The sequence below is a fragment of the Quercus lobata genome, chromosome 5, assembly GCF_001633185.2.
Source record: "Quercus lobata isolate SW786 chromosome 5, ValleyOak3.0 Primary Assembly, whole genome shotgun sequence".
NCBI classification, from domain to species: Eukaryota; Viridiplantae; Streptophyta; class Magnoliopsida; order Fagales; family Fagaceae; genus Quercus; species Quercus lobata.
In genome coordinates this window covers 14759881-14775377 of record NC_044908.1, presented here as the reverse complement: position 1 = coordinate 14775377, position 15497 = coordinate 14759881, and the positions used below count along the sequence as shown (strand labels likewise).

The 15497-nt window shown below is 30.7% G+C and overlaps 1 non-coding gene across 1 annotated transcript; it reads right to left on the bottom strand.

Moving 5' to 3' along the window:
* Positions 1 to 5997: 5997 nt before the first annotated feature.
* On the bottom strand, positions 5998 to 6104 carry LOC115993407. Its single transcript, XR_004092948.1, has one exon. It is a non-coding gene; the product is annotated as a small nucleolar RNA R71 (small nucleolar RNA).
* Positions 6105 to 15497: the final 9393 nt, after the last annotated feature.

Genomic DNA, 15497 nt, shown 5'->3' with positions numbered 1-15497 from the left:
TGTTGCGTGTGTAAAGCCTATTTGGTTATGTATTCATACAAGCATATCTTTTTAAGTAAAAAGTAAAGAAAGAGGATGTATTCTTTACTCAAGCCTTGAGCCAGATTTGTCTTAAGAACCAGAGTTAATTACAATTTACAACGTGGAAGGGGCTGCTATGATGCTCTCCTGACAATAAAGGATTTTCCATATGCAACAAGGGTGGGGAGTGAAGAGCTACTCAAGGTGGCTCCCCCAGAACAAAACACCACCCTTCATTTCCCACTTCTAGTAAGAAGAAGCTTCAAGTAATGCAAGCCTTTGAAATATAGTTGGGTTAAGAGCACTTCATATTAGTGCGTGTAAAATAGAAAAAGGTACCACATTTTAGTAAACCAAATCCAAAATTCACTCACATCAATCCATGAAAAAATGTTTGAAAATACGTAGTTACTATAGTAACCGTGTAAATTGATACTGATATTATTCAGTTTGGATTTAGTTTTTTATTCATTTTTTTATGTACTTTGAGGATGAATGAAGAAAGTGGGCGATGGTTATTGTGTGTGAAGAAAGATAAATAATAATAAAAAATTGATATCTTAAGGAAATATAGTGTAAAATAGATAATAAGATGTGAGGTGTTTTAAAAAGTGAGTATATAAAATGAAAAAGTAGGTTTTTATGCTAAAATAGACAATAATTTTTGCACAAGTTTATGCAAATGCTCTAAAAGCCCCAAATTTATGCATTTATAGTTGGCAAGCAAGAATCTCTTAAGCAGTTTTTTGTTGGATCAGTATACATTTATTACAAGTTGATTTCATTGAGAAAAGATGGCAAAATTTTTCTTTTTGTAATTACTTATATTTGGTTTTACAATCATGGTCATGCAAAGTGTTGTGAAATAAAGATGTACTTTTCACAGAGTCGCTTTCTTCACCCACTTCCAACATTTATCACTACTTTATAATAATTAGGGGTCGCAATGTACTTTTGTATGTGACACAATGTTAAGGATTTTGATAGGAAACTAGGTTCTTCCTGGTTTTTGAGATTAAGCTTGTACAACTTTCCTGCGTTGAATGACAGGAAAAGCATTCTCTGACTCACATAGTCACATTCACCAAATTTCCATCTAACCTTTTTGATTAAGACATTCTTGATCTTGATTGCTTAATTAACCCCATAAATTTATCACATCAATATATACTGACTGCCTACCAAATGGAAATTTTTTATCTGAACGGCAGAAATACAAAATTGCATCAACCAATTAGTGGTATAGCTTTAGCCTGTAGCAATCTACAACATTACAAGAGAAAAAACGCATCTTGAATGATTGAACAAAAAGGAGAAGAGTTGATATGGGGTGTATAAATATTTTTCCCCCTTTCCTACCCTTTGCTACACTCTTAATTCGTATCCAACTTCGATTTTCAGATTTGATGCACAAGGGCTGCATTCCTTAGCACCATTGCATTAAAATCTAGAATTGCAAGTAAAATCTTCCAAAGTCCTCTTATTTTACTCCCCTAAATATTTTGTGTGTATCCAACAAGAAGCATGTATGGAACTCGTTTCAATCCTTGATTTGTCAACCCTATAAGAGTAATTTGAATTTATAATTATCTTATATAGAGGAGAACAATAAAATAGACTAAGATATCCTTGAACAAAGAAAATTACATGGCTTTAAAAATCGGAACGATCAAAAAACCAAAAAAAGGCCCTAGTTTTTACTTCCGATTCCCAGTTGAAGCGGGCAATCCAGTATGGTTTTTTAAACGACAGAAAAACTAGCATCATCATTTTCACAATCTCACCACTGCTTATCATTTTGTCAAAAAAAAAAAAAAAAAAAAAAAAAAACCTAAATAAATAAATCTTAGATGGTACCTCAAACCATGAAGAATTACTAATAAAATGGAATTAATGTTTTTTTCCAAAAGTAGTATAGGCAATCTTTGTGTTATTAAGGCGAATATTTCACCCGTGTGGTTAGAGGATTTACCTTTACAGTTTTCTTCTGTTCTGGTCGATGATATGATTTCTATGATATAATTCCTTCTTCTTTCAATTAAATTTATAAACTTTCTATTGAAAAGAAAAAAAGGAATAATAATATCTCCGTAAAAACACCATTATGGTTTCAACAATTTGGCTTTATTTTCAATTTGGTCATCAAGTTTTCATAGTTTTTATTTTAGTCTTTATACTTTTAAACTTGTTGTCATTTTGGTATATACTTTATATCTTCACCCAACTCGTGAAAAAAATTGTTTTAAAATTTAAACTAGCCATGCAATCTATTAGTGACATGTGTTTTTTTTAAGTAAGATAACATTAGAGGCCAAAATTACAAGAAGTATAAAAACTAAAACGAAAGAAGATCAAATGAAAAATTAAATCAAAATATAAAATTGTGTTTTTGCCTAAGATCCCCTTATAAAAAGTTAAAATATAATAAATAAGGTGAGAAATGTGAGGGCATAAGGCCCATTTTGTGATAGCTCAATCCCTTTATAGTTTTTCCCCTATTGGGCTTTTCAATCCTCTGTTTTTCTTTCATGAATCATATATATACATTGGGTTCACCAATTTCAGCTCTCTTCACAAAAGCAATATTTCATTCAAACTATTGTTTCTTCATTCTCCATTTCCCTCCAAAAATGAGCAGCAAGAAACACAATGCAACCAGGGAGGACCCAGGTGGGGGCCTAGGCCCCCAATGGCCAAAAAAAAAAAATAGTAGGTAAATTTTCAGTAATATATATATACACACACTTGGGCCCCCCTTTATACATTTTATTTTATTTTATTTTTTTTTTTTTAAAAAGACTTGATCTTTAGAGGAAGAGGTGGGAAAAGATTTTAAAAAAAAAAAAATCTTAGAATAGGGTGTAGGGGAAACGTTTTCCCCAAGCATATTTATTTTATGGCATGTTATTAACAAGAAAAGTAAAGGGACAACAATAAAATAAAGTGCAGAAAAATAAATAGCTTGAAAATTAAAGAGCTTAAAATTTAAATGACAAGAATTTAAAGGCTTGGAATTTAAAATGACATAAAAAGTAAAGACTTGAAATATTGTAAGGTTGATTAAAGAGGATTTTTTTTTCTCACTTAAATAGATTTTAATCTCTTTCAAACTTTATGGATCTTTCAACATAAGGAAATGGGAGTTCTAAGCCATCACCATTCTTGTAGTTGTGAGACATACCTATATTGTGCTCTAATGGAGGTTTAAAAACAATTTAAGGGAGATAGTAGAAAATCATTTTTTTTAGGGTGTATATATATATATATATATATATATATTAAGTGCAATAGAATAAAGGGGGAAAGGGGATGTGCAAGAAATAAAATGGGATGACAAGAAATTAAAATCAATAATAAAATCCCTAGATGCCTAGGTGGGATGAGATTTCTTCCCCCTAAGGGTACTTCCTATACATAGCCTAGGAGATGGTCCAATACCCATGTAGGATAACCAACACAATAATAATAACCAACAACAATATTATGAACATTGTAATAAAGGGTTAGATATAAACACAATATGTACAAGAGCATAGTAAAAATAAAGCAACTATATACACAAACAAAATAAAGAAAATATTTTTATATATATGAAAGGATGATTACAATATAGTAAAAGGGGCAGGATGGGTTTGGTTATTAAGAAACTAACCCATCCCAAGAGCCTTACCCACAAAAATTACAACAAGGAAAAAAGATGAGGCTTTTTTGTCTAGGGTTTCCTAGAGAGAGAGAGGAATTTTTTTTTTTTTTTTGTGATTTTCTAAAGCTTTTTTTTTTCTTCTGATCTTCCTTGCTATTTCTCTATTTCTTTTCTACACTTTTTCCTATTTTTTCCCCATTTTTTCCCCTATTTTTCTTATATTCTTCTTCATATTTTTCACAAAAAATGGGGGAGGGGGGTATTTATAAGGACAGGTGGAAAATGGGGGGTTAGCATTAGTGTATCAGGATACACTAGTGCTAGCCCCTTATTCAAAGGAGCGGCTAGCTAATAATAGCTTAATTTTGCATATTTATATCATTATTAGAAAGCATTATCATACTTATTTTGAGTTAATTCATGCATTTTATATTTGGTTTTGGAATAATATTGAATAATTAATTTTGTGCTTAATTATATTTTAATGCATGAATTTGTCTTTTGTAGGAGAATGGAATTAAATAAGTATATTTGTGCAAAGAAGAAGGCTAATGAACTTTAATTTTACAAGGGCCATAATAAAATTAAAGAAGGACAACCCAATTAAATTTGAGTCCAATTGGAGCAAGGAATCAAAGGAAATTTGCATTAAATCCAAGTCCAACTTGCGCACTAGTTAGTATTTTGGGCATAACTTTCGGCTTAGATGTCCAATCAAGATGATTTAGTTGGCGTAGAAATTTAACTTAAAGGGCTACAACTTCGTAGTTTACCAAAAGTCCAAATTATGAAGTTAAATGGGCCAACAACGTCGGTTAAGTGAAGCCTAAAAACCTGGGATTTTCTCCAAACGAGAATTCAACTTGTAATAGAATTCCTTAACTTATTTAAAGGCTCTTTAGGGCAAAATTCAGGGAGAGCTGCTGTAGAACATAATTTAGGTTTTCTTAAAGTTTCCTTACAGTTTTTAGAGTTTTATTTGTGTTATGTCTTGCTAAGGCAAGGGGTGAAACCCAACCGTTTATTGGTATGTTCTTAACAATTATTTATTGATTTTAATGCTTATGTTTTTGATTGATTTACTCATCTAGAAAAGTGTTTAGTTCTGTATAATTCTTTGATTTATTGTAAACTTTGGGCACTTTAAATGCTTAATACTCCCTGCGAACTAATTCACTAGTTTTGTTTTGCCTAAAATCAATCAATTTCATAAAACTACCTTAGACAATTAATTCTTGAGTTCTGATTGTCAAATCATCTGACTAAGATTATCCTTCGTATGAATTTTAGTTGTGTTATAAAATAAATATTGTTAAGACTACCAATAGATGTGTTGTGTGTGGATTCTTAAACCTTAGGACCCTAATATATTCTTATTTCCTCTCAATTTAAATTACCTTTAGTAAACCATCAAAATCTCTTCAATTAAACTTTATTACTTTAGTTTTATTTTCTTGTGGTTTGCTAATAAATTCCTTTTTTCCTGTAGATTTGACCTCAGACTTACTGAGTTATTACTTCGTGACAATCCTGCACTTGGGAGCATTATTTAAGTTGCAGCTAGTTTTTGGTGTCGTTGTTAGGGATTAGTCAATTAAAGAAGCGTTCCACTTTGTTTGGAGAGGTTTTTGACATTAAATTTCTTCACATATTTGGTAGTATCTCTCCAACTCTTTTCTTTTTAAGTGATTTAGTTTCTTTTAGAGTTTTTCTTTTCTTTTTACTTCTTTTTTATTGTTCAAGGTATTTGTTTTATTTTATTTTGTTTTTCTTTTTCTTTCTTGCTTTACTATTGCATGCGTGTTTGGTGTCATGATAATGATATTCGCTTGGTTAGAATTGAGTCTAATAATTTGTTTGGCAATTTATCTAATTCTTTCACAAATTCTCACACACTTGATATCATGGCGGACTTAGAGAGTAATCATGGTGATGAGAATAATCTAAATAACGAAGACTTCCGTAATCACCAACCCATTAGAACTCTTAGGGATTATTTGCAACCTACTAGGAGTAGTGCACCATCATGCATCATTTTTCCGATTAATGCAAAAAATATTAATTTTAAGCATGGTATGATTTCATTGCTTCCTACATTTCATGGCTTAAATTCTAAAAATCCTTACCTACACTTTAAGGAATTTAAGGAGGTATGTTCTACCTTCCATGACCAATCATGTAATGAAGAGACCATTAGGTTGAAGTTGTTCCCTTTTTCTCTTAAAGACAAGGCAAAAACTTGGCTTAATTCTTTGAGATCTAGGTCAACTGGCACTTGGCAAGAGATGCAAACTAAGTTTTTAAAGAAAAATCTTCCAATTCATAGGTCTAATGCACTTAAAAGACAAATAATGAATTTTTCACCAAAAGATAATGAGACATTTTATCAATGTTGGGGAAGATTTAAAGGTTTGTTTAATGCTTGTCCACATCATGGCTATGAAACTTGGCGTATAATTAGTTTTTTCTAAGAAAGTTTAATCAAATCTTTAAATCTTTCCCAACATTGATAAAATGTCTCATTATCTTTTTGTGAAAAATTCATTATTTGTCTTTTAAGTGCATTAGTCTTATGAATTAGAAAAAATTTCTTAAAAAAACCAATTTGCATCTCTTGCCAAGTACCAATTGACCTAGGTCTCAAAGAATTAAGCCAAGTTTTTGTCTTGTCTTTAAGAGAAAAAGGGAACAACTTCAACCTAATGGTCTCTTCATTACATGGTTGGCCATGGAAGGTAGAACATACCTCCTCAAATTCCTTAAAGTGTAGGTAAGGATTTTCAAAATCTTAGCCATGAAATTTAGGAAGCAATGAAATCATACCAGGTTTAAAATTAAAATTATTTGCATTAGTCGGAAAAATGATGCATGATGGTGCACTACTCCTAGTAGGTTGCAAATAATCCTTGAGAGTTCTAATGGGTTGGTGATCATGGAAGTCTTCATTATTTAGATTATTCTCATCGCCATGATTACTCTCTAAGTCCGCCATGACATCAAGTGTGTGAGAATTTGTGAAAGAATCAGATAAATTGCCAAACAAATTATTAGACTCAATTCTAACCAAGCGATTATCACTATCATGACACCAAACACAAATGCAATAGTAAAGCAAGAAAGAAAAAGAAAAAGAAAAGAAAATAAAACAAATACCTTGAACAATAAAAAAGAAGTAAAAAGAAAAGAAAAACACTAAAGGAAACTAAATCACTTAAAAAGAAAAAATTTGGAGAGATATTACCAAATATGTGAAGAAATTTAATGCCGAAAACCTCTCCAAATGAAGTGGAACACTTCTTTAATCGCCTAATCCTGACAATGATGCCAAAAACTTGTTGCGACTTAAATAATGCTCCCAAGTGCAGGATTGTCGCAAAGTAATAACTCGATAAGTTTGAGGTCGAATCCACAGGGAAAAGGGAATTGATTAGCAAACCACAAGATAATAAAACTAAAATAATAAAGTTTAATTGACGACATTTTGATAGTTTAGTAAAGGTAATTTAAATTGAGAGAAAATAACAATATATGAGGGTGCTAAGGTTTAGGATCCACACACAACACATCTATTGGTAGGCTTAACAATATTTATTTTATGATACAACTAAAATTCATACGAAGGATGATCTTAGTCAAATGATTTAACAATAAGAACTTAAGAATTAATTGTCTAAGGTAGTTTTATGATATTGATTGATTTTAGGTAAAACAAAACTAGTAAATTAGTTTGCAGGGAATACTAAGCATTTAACGTGCTCAAAGTTTACGATAAATCAAAGAATTATACATAACTAAATACTTTTCTAGATGAGTAAATCAATCAAAAACATAAAAACATAAGAATTAAAACCAATAAATAATTGTTAAGAATATACCAATAAACGGTTGGGTTTCACTTTTTGCCTTAATAAGGCTTCTAACAAGCCATAACACAAATAAAACTCTGAAAACTGTAAAGAAACTTTAAGAAAACTTGAATTATGTTCTACAACAGCTCCCCCCTGAATTTTTCCATAAATAGCCTTTAACTAGGTCAAAGAATCCTATTACAAGTTGAATTCCCGTTTGGAAAAAATCCCAGGTTTTTAGGCTTTATTTAATTGACGTTTTGGCCCATTGTTGTGAAATTTTAAAGTACTCGCAAGTGTACGAACCGTACCGAAGTATAGTTGGACAAGAACGAGGTCGAACCCATAGGGACTTGTAAGAATGTAGGAAAATTAATTAAACCTTAACCAAATTAATCCTAATCTAGTTTAATAAAAATTAGTTGTTCTGAGATTAAATAAACTAAGCAAATAATAAAATTAAGCAAATAGTTAAACTAAGGAAAAGATATAAAAGCAATAAAAAGATGTAAACAATTAAGGGAAAGGAATTAAGGTTTTAGAATCCGCCTTGTAAGTCATATTAGCATATATTTATGATCATTAATTTTTCCCAACTCACTACATGATAATCTAGAAATCAATCTTGCTATCATGGAAAATATCATCATTAAAACTTATGTTTAAAAATCTAAAGGATGTTCTTCTTCACTTCTTAAGTATAAAATCAAATCATAAATTGTATCCGTAGTCAAACAAATCACAAGATATATCCGATTTTATAATCAAGAATTAATAAACCAAGCATTCAATTAATTAAGATAAATCCTAAATCATGAGAAAAACATGATTGAACTTATATCTAGAATCCCATCTTAGTCAATTGATATGAAGTAAGAATAATTTAAATCATTAAAGAACAATTATTGTGGGAAAAATCAAATCACATAAATATTACTAATAATTCTTAACAAGGTTTCATCCTCAATCCTAATTATAAATTTAGCTACTTATAGTAATTGAAAGAAAACATAAAAATAAAATACTAACCATTAAACTAAACAAATAAAATAGAGAAAGAAATAATCACAATGCTAGAAAAAAGCCATTGACAAAAAGAACACGGTCTGCTCCTACGCACCGGTCCTAGCTGCAACCTCTATATGTTCAGTCCCCTTATTTTTCTATTTTGCTCTCAATTTATATCACACAAAGACCGACCTATACCACTTAAAAGAGAGAAGCCGCCTGACACATTCCTAGTACAAGTCGGACAATGACTTTATTTATTATTAGTTGTAGGCCACACGTCTAGGACATTAGAATTGGGCTTCACTTCTCATTCTCTAACTTTCAATCTTTCTTTTCTTTTATTCTTTCTACACATCACGCCTGGATTGGGCCTTCTTTCATTCTTCTCTTTTCTTTTGTTCTTTACTTCCCTGGATCTCTTCAAAGTTTGGCTTGACTCTGGGCCCATCTTGTAGCATTTAACTTCCACGTGAATTGCTTCTTCAATGATTTTTCTATTCCTTCTCTTTCATTAATTCCCTTTATCATGTAAAACCTTTATCACCTATAAAACAAGGATTCTTTATAATCAGTCACGAGATAGCTTAAAAGTATGGCCAAAAATGCAAATATGAGAGTATTTTATTATATAAATTTCATGCACATCACCCATTTAAATTCGGAATTTGGACTTTTGGTAAACTACACAATTGTAGCTCATTAAGTTAACTTTTTAGCCCAACTTGAATCATCTCGATTTGACATCTGAGCTGAAAGTTATGCCTAGAATACTAACTAGTGTGCAAGCTGGAATCCTAGTCCGAATTAGACTTGGATTTGATGCAAATTTCCTTTGATTCCTTACTCTAATTGGACTCAAAATTAATTGGGTTGTCATTCTTTAATTTTATTATGGCCCTTGTAAAATTAAAGTTCATTAACCTTCTTCTTTGCACAAATCTATTTATTTAATTCATTCCTCATACAAAATACAAATTCACGCATTAAAATATAACTAAGCACAAAATTAATTATTTAACATTATTCAAAAACCAAATATAAAATGCATAAATTAACTCAGAATAAGTATGATCATGCTTTCTAATAATGATATAAATATTGAAAATTAAGCTATTATCACTAGCATTGGTGTATCCTGATACACTAATGCTAGCCTTCTCTTTTTGCCATGTCATCGGTCCTTTTTGTCTTTTTCTAATTTTTAACCTGATCTTCCTGTAGTTGTTTGGAGGCCTTTCTGAGCTCCATTTTCTTCAAATTTTATATTCACAGAAAGGTATGGATTTCTAGTTTCCAAGGTGATGTCTTCGTTCAATTTGGAGTTACAGTTGTCGAGATATATAGCTTAGAAGGAAGGTGATGCAAAGCTAAAAAATTCTGGATGTTTTTTCTTGAAAAATTCCTATCTTCCAATCCAAAGCAAATATCATCAAGCTCTTTTGGTGAAAATTAGCAAAGATCTGGCTCTTCAAGATGGTCTAGCCCGCTTGTTCCAGTTCTTGACCAATCGGTACAGTTTATTGCATGAAGTTAGGTAAAAAACTATCAGTTTCCCTAAAAAATACAGTAAAGATTTTATTAAGGTTTTGGTATTTTTGTGATATCTCGTCCGTTTTAACTCCAATTTGGCCTGTAAACTATCGTTTCATAGGGAAAAATATGCCCTATGAGATGATCCAAAATTTGACACAATCTAACAATCGGATCAAAAAGTCAACTTTTTGCGGTTAGGGTTTTGGTCTTAATTATTGTAAAATGGATTTTTCAAATGTGGTGACTTTTTGATTGACCATTCAAACATGTTGTACTTATTTTTACCCTTTTTGGCTTTGAAAATCATGGTTTTTGCCCAATTTTCAATTTTTTTTGATTTTTTTGGTCTTTGTTTTGATGCGTGAATTAGAGTTAGACAAAATACGGTATCAACAATTTGTCCCACTACATATGTATGTGACGATTAACTTTGTTGGTGGGACTGTATAATGAGAACTTCCATAATTACATATCACCCTCAAAACGTAGTATATCAAAATGAGAGGGCGTGAGAAAAAGTGAAAAGGAATAAACATGATTGTTTTAATTTTGTGGAGAGAGATGAAGGGTACCAATAGTTTGTGTATTCTTATATATGCTAAGAGAAATATTGCAATTTACACCCTTAAATGTTTGGGGTAATTTGGATTTTGCTTCCTAGAGTTTAAAATTTCCAAACCCCCAATGTTACATAAGATTTTGAAAAAAAAAAAATACAAAGAAATTTCTTATCAAAGGGAGGTAGACTCACTTTGTTGAATCTATCAAGCCTTTCAACATACTATTTATCTTTATTCTCCATCCCTAAATCAATGGCTGATAGGTTGGAAAAAATTCAAAGAATTTCTTTTGAAGTGCTTTAGAGGAGGAGTTTAAATACTCCTTGGTGGCTATGGACAAGGTTTGTTCCCCTGTTGTGGTGGGTGGATTTGGGGCTTAGGAGAGTTGTTCATTTTAATCAAGCATTGTTAGGGAAATGATTATGGAGTTTTGGGAATTGATACATCTCATTTATGGAAGCGTGTTGTTGCCACCAAGTATGGGGAGGATTGCGGGGGGTGGAGTACTAAAGCTAGTAAAGGGACGCATAGTCACCAAGCTTTATGTGAAGCCAAAACAACACATCAGGGGAGGAAATCCGGCCTAATAGAATCTAGAGGGTGGCTAGAGCATCCTCAAAGTGGAACAAGTAGGATATGAGGATCCGATCCCAGCCATGGACAGAGTAATCAATCAACTCATGGACACGATAATTAAACTCCAACAAATTAGGTTGGTGTATAATCTTCCAACTCCAACAAAATAGGCTGGTGTATAATCTTCCAACTCCAACAAATCAAGCTCGTGTATAATCTTCCAAGAGGGCTGGTTTGGAATCCAAGGATCATGAAGAGCACGAATGCTCACACCATTCCCCACATGCCAACAAACAGCAAGAATAGGTTTAGCTGCCATCATACTCTTCCAAGTGTAAGAGCTGTTTGGGCAATCCTGAGCATCCAAAAAATGACCACGAGGGAAATACCGAGCTTCGAAACACATAAAAAGAAGAGAGTTAGGCTCCTGTGACAATTGACATCCTTGTTTAGCAAGCATAACCAAATTAAAAGATCGAAAATCTTGAAAACCCATACTCCCCTCCGACTTGGGCAAAGTAAGCTTCTCCCATCTCATCCAATGGATTTTGTGATCATGGCCAATATTACCCCACCAAAACCGGGCACACATAGAGTTCAACTCATTATGCAATTTCATAGGCAAAAGAAAGACCCCCATCGTATAAGTAGGAATAACTTGGATGACTGCTTTGATCAAGACTTCCTTACCCGCTTTAGATAGCATGTTACCCTTCTAGCCATACATCTTATTCCAAACTCTATCCTTTAGAAAAGAGAAAGTCTGATACTTAGCACAACCAATAAGTGTAGGGAGCCCCAAATAGGATTCAAAACAATCCACTTCTCTCATGCCAAGGGCAGCCTTAACCAATTCCCTTTGAAGAGGAGAAGTATTCTTGCTAAAGAAGACATAAGATTTCTCCATATTAATGCATTTTCTACAAGCTTCCTCATAAAAGTAAGCAACTCATTTATAACACCAGTTTCATTTTGGGTAGCCCGACAAAATATCAAAGAATCATCAATAATAAGTTGAAGATAGTGGGAGCCCTTCAACAAATGGACGCCCAATGAATGGGATTCTCCGACTCGGCCTTACTCTCGTAGGAGTTGTCTTATTATTTTATTTTTTATATTTCTACTAAAATTATTATCTATTACGGAGACTATTAATTTGGTGATTGTGGTCTTTAGTTAAATTCGTATTATATTTAACTTACTTTTACATGGTTTCCATTTTATTGCATCACTTCTCTTTCAATAAATTATTATTTGCTAAATTTATTTTTGTGTTTAAGAATTATACTTTGACATCATTACATACAATTGTGCAATATATAATTTTATTTTAGATTAAAATGTTTTTTATTTGAAAGATTACCAAGCACAATTTTTTTTTTTAATGCTCATTTATATTTCATTATTTTTTAAATTTCTTTGAATAACTCTTTTTAGTCAATTTTTGTTAATTTAATGTATTTATTTATTTTAAATAATTATTAAATTGATTATGAGTCATTGTGATTTGACCTTGGTTTGAACCCGATCCAACCTCAAAAATTTTAAACCTCTCTATTTTACAGTTCTTTGAATGGTCTAGGTTTTAAAATCACACTACTACCTACTATTTCTTTGTGAATTGTCAATTTTTCATGTCTCCACATTGGGTAAAGGAGAGAGTGGGCAAGATACCAGTAGTCCAAAAACCCATTTACATAGTTAAAAACAAATCCTCTTTCCCTTTTCTTGATAACTAGTTTTGACGCAAGTAAAAAATAATTATAAAAAATTATTCATAACAAACAATATTGAATTCAATCATATTTTACTTTAATTAAAGTCTAACTTTCTCCTTATCATTTAAAATTAGAAACAATAATTTATTAACAACAAAATTTCTTTAAAGAGCTTTTTGTCAAGTGATTGCTAAAAGCAAAATCTAAAGTCTATAATTTACATTTTCAAATAGAGCATGCCATTATATCTCTAGTCCCTACCATGCTCCACCACAAATTGTTAAGCCACTGCATGCATTTAAAAAAATACACTTATATGTTATCTTTTAGTAAGAATATCCAAACTAAACAAGCAAAACTAATTCATTACCAGTGGAAATGTAACACGCATGAGGAACCTAAAAGAAAAAGAAAAAAAAGAACGATAGTGATATTTTTCCAATATTCATTCAAAACTTGCAATAAAACCATCTAAAAATAAAAAATAAATCTAATCTTATTGATTTAAGTACTCATACGTAATAGCAAACTAAAAGCTCCTTGTGATCTTTCTTTAAAGCTCAAAGCATATTAAAAATCTCAATTTTGATAGTTGGTGTAGCATACTGGATAATTTGGCCCTATTTTAGCTCATGGAATTCTAAAGTAAAAAAGGCTATAAATTGCTTACTACAATGATAAGACAAAAAGTGATGACACTTCAATGAGTTCCAAAAGTTGTTAATTATCAAAGACAGCGCCTTGATAAAGAGGTTATACTTATACCCACCAGTAGATTTTATTAATTACCAGTAGCTGTATACAAATGCACATACACATTGATATCAGGCTGCAAAGGGGAAAAAAAATTAGAGTAACAAAAAGGCTGCAAAGAAGCATTAATACATTGATATCACTTGCACTAACATATACATATTCACAAAATAAGTCACTCAAATTTAATAAATTCAATAAATAGATTTGGATAAATTATTTGGACTAATATTATTTATATGTTCAATTTTCTGCAGTTAGCTTATAAACACAAAGCAGCACCTATCATGTGCAATGACCAAGTCTAACCATAGGAAGAATTAATGCAGCTAATAAATATTATTCAAACATAACAGTCCTAGACTCCCATCATATATATATATATATATATATATATATATTTTTTTTTTTTTATGGGGATATATATATATATATATATATTACATTAATTGGGTGGGGGGATAGGTCTAAGTTAACCTATCCCAGCATCTAAATCCTTTTATGAATAAAAGCATGCTTAATAAGCGAATATGCAGCTGACTATCTTAAACTATGATTTACAATTATCTCATCCAGCAAACCTTAGCCAAAGAAAAAAAAGAAGATATTTACTATTATTCATAATCTCATCCAACGATCCTCCATAATTAATGTAAATTTATTGGGGAGAAAGTTTAGTTACAAAATTAGTGGTAACTTGTAACCTTAGACTACAATCTTGCTAATAAAATAAAAGCACGTGCGTGAGGCTCTTTTATTTTTTAGGTAAAAATTAATAATTTGCATTTACTATAATTTGGGATTTCTACTTTTTTCAATTACAAAAATAAAATAAAATAAAATACGTGGGGTGAGTTTTGTAGATTGGAGGAGTTTTAAAACTAACAAAAGAGTGATCCTATTTTGTAGAGAGTTAGAGAATAGAAGTAGAAATTTAAATTAACATAAAAGTAGGAGCTTATTAGAAGCAGGAAGACATTTTAACGTAGAAGTAAGAATTTATTATTTTTGTCAATTTACTATTTTAACCCCATTTTTAAGTTTTAGGTAGGGGTATTTTTGATAATAAAAAAAAACAATAACTAAGTTCCTTTTGCCCATTTACTATTTTATCCCCATTTTTGAGTTGTTGGTTAATTAATTTAGGGGTATTTTTGACAGGAAAAAAAGTAATAACTAACTTTCTGAATCCTCTTAATATATACAGATATTACAACATATTTTGAAAATCTAACTATTATATTGCATATTCTTTATTCACTTAATACACATAATAATAATAAGAGAGATGTTATGTCTACAACATTTTTACAACAAATCATAGGTGGTTAGTTGTTATTGGATCAAATTTCAAACTAACGTTAAGATTACTTTTTTGTCCCAACAATAACAACTTGCCACTTAGAATTTGTTGTAAAAATGTTATAAAAATGTTGTAGACATATCATTTCTCTAATAATAATAATAATGACAAATTTTGTGTCAATCAAATATTATTTACAATATGACCTATTACCTTATATTTTATGCATAATTTTAAATTACAAAAATTTACAACTTAAATAATTTAATGATAACATAGCAATTTATCTTTAATTTTTTGAAAATTTTACAAGTTTAAAAGATATAAAAAGGATATATAATCCAATAATAAATTTATCAAAATACTCATCTAAAAAATATATATATATATATATATATATATTAACTAACAACCAATTTTATATTTAGGATCCCTAAATATTTCTTTCAATTGAGCGTGGGAAACTTATGGTATTGAATGCGTACTAATATCTTAATTAATTGAGCCAACAACAAATAAAGCAAAATTTGT